Below are 222 nucleotides of genomic sequence, written 5' to 3'. Positions count from 1 at the left end.
TATTTATTTTTATAATAATTAATTAAAAAATCTGGAACCGGTCATTTTGACCGGTGGTGGTTTAGTGTTAATAATTTTTAATGGTATTATCCTTGCAACTTCAATGATTATAAAGTAAAAAATGCGACACCGGTCACTCGACCGGTCGCACAGTGAGTTGAAACGCGAAAAACGCGGACAAAAATCATTTCTGAAGCTACTTCTAAGTTTATATTAATAAAA

Source organism: Lasioglossum baleicum, chromosome 17 (genome assembly GCF_051020765.1).
Source record: "Lasioglossum baleicum chromosome 17, iyLasBale1, whole genome shotgun sequence".
NCBI lineage: Eukaryota > Metazoa > Arthropoda > Insecta > Hymenoptera > Halictidae > Lasioglossum > Lasioglossum baleicum.
Note: the sequence above shows the minus strand (reverse complement) of the source record.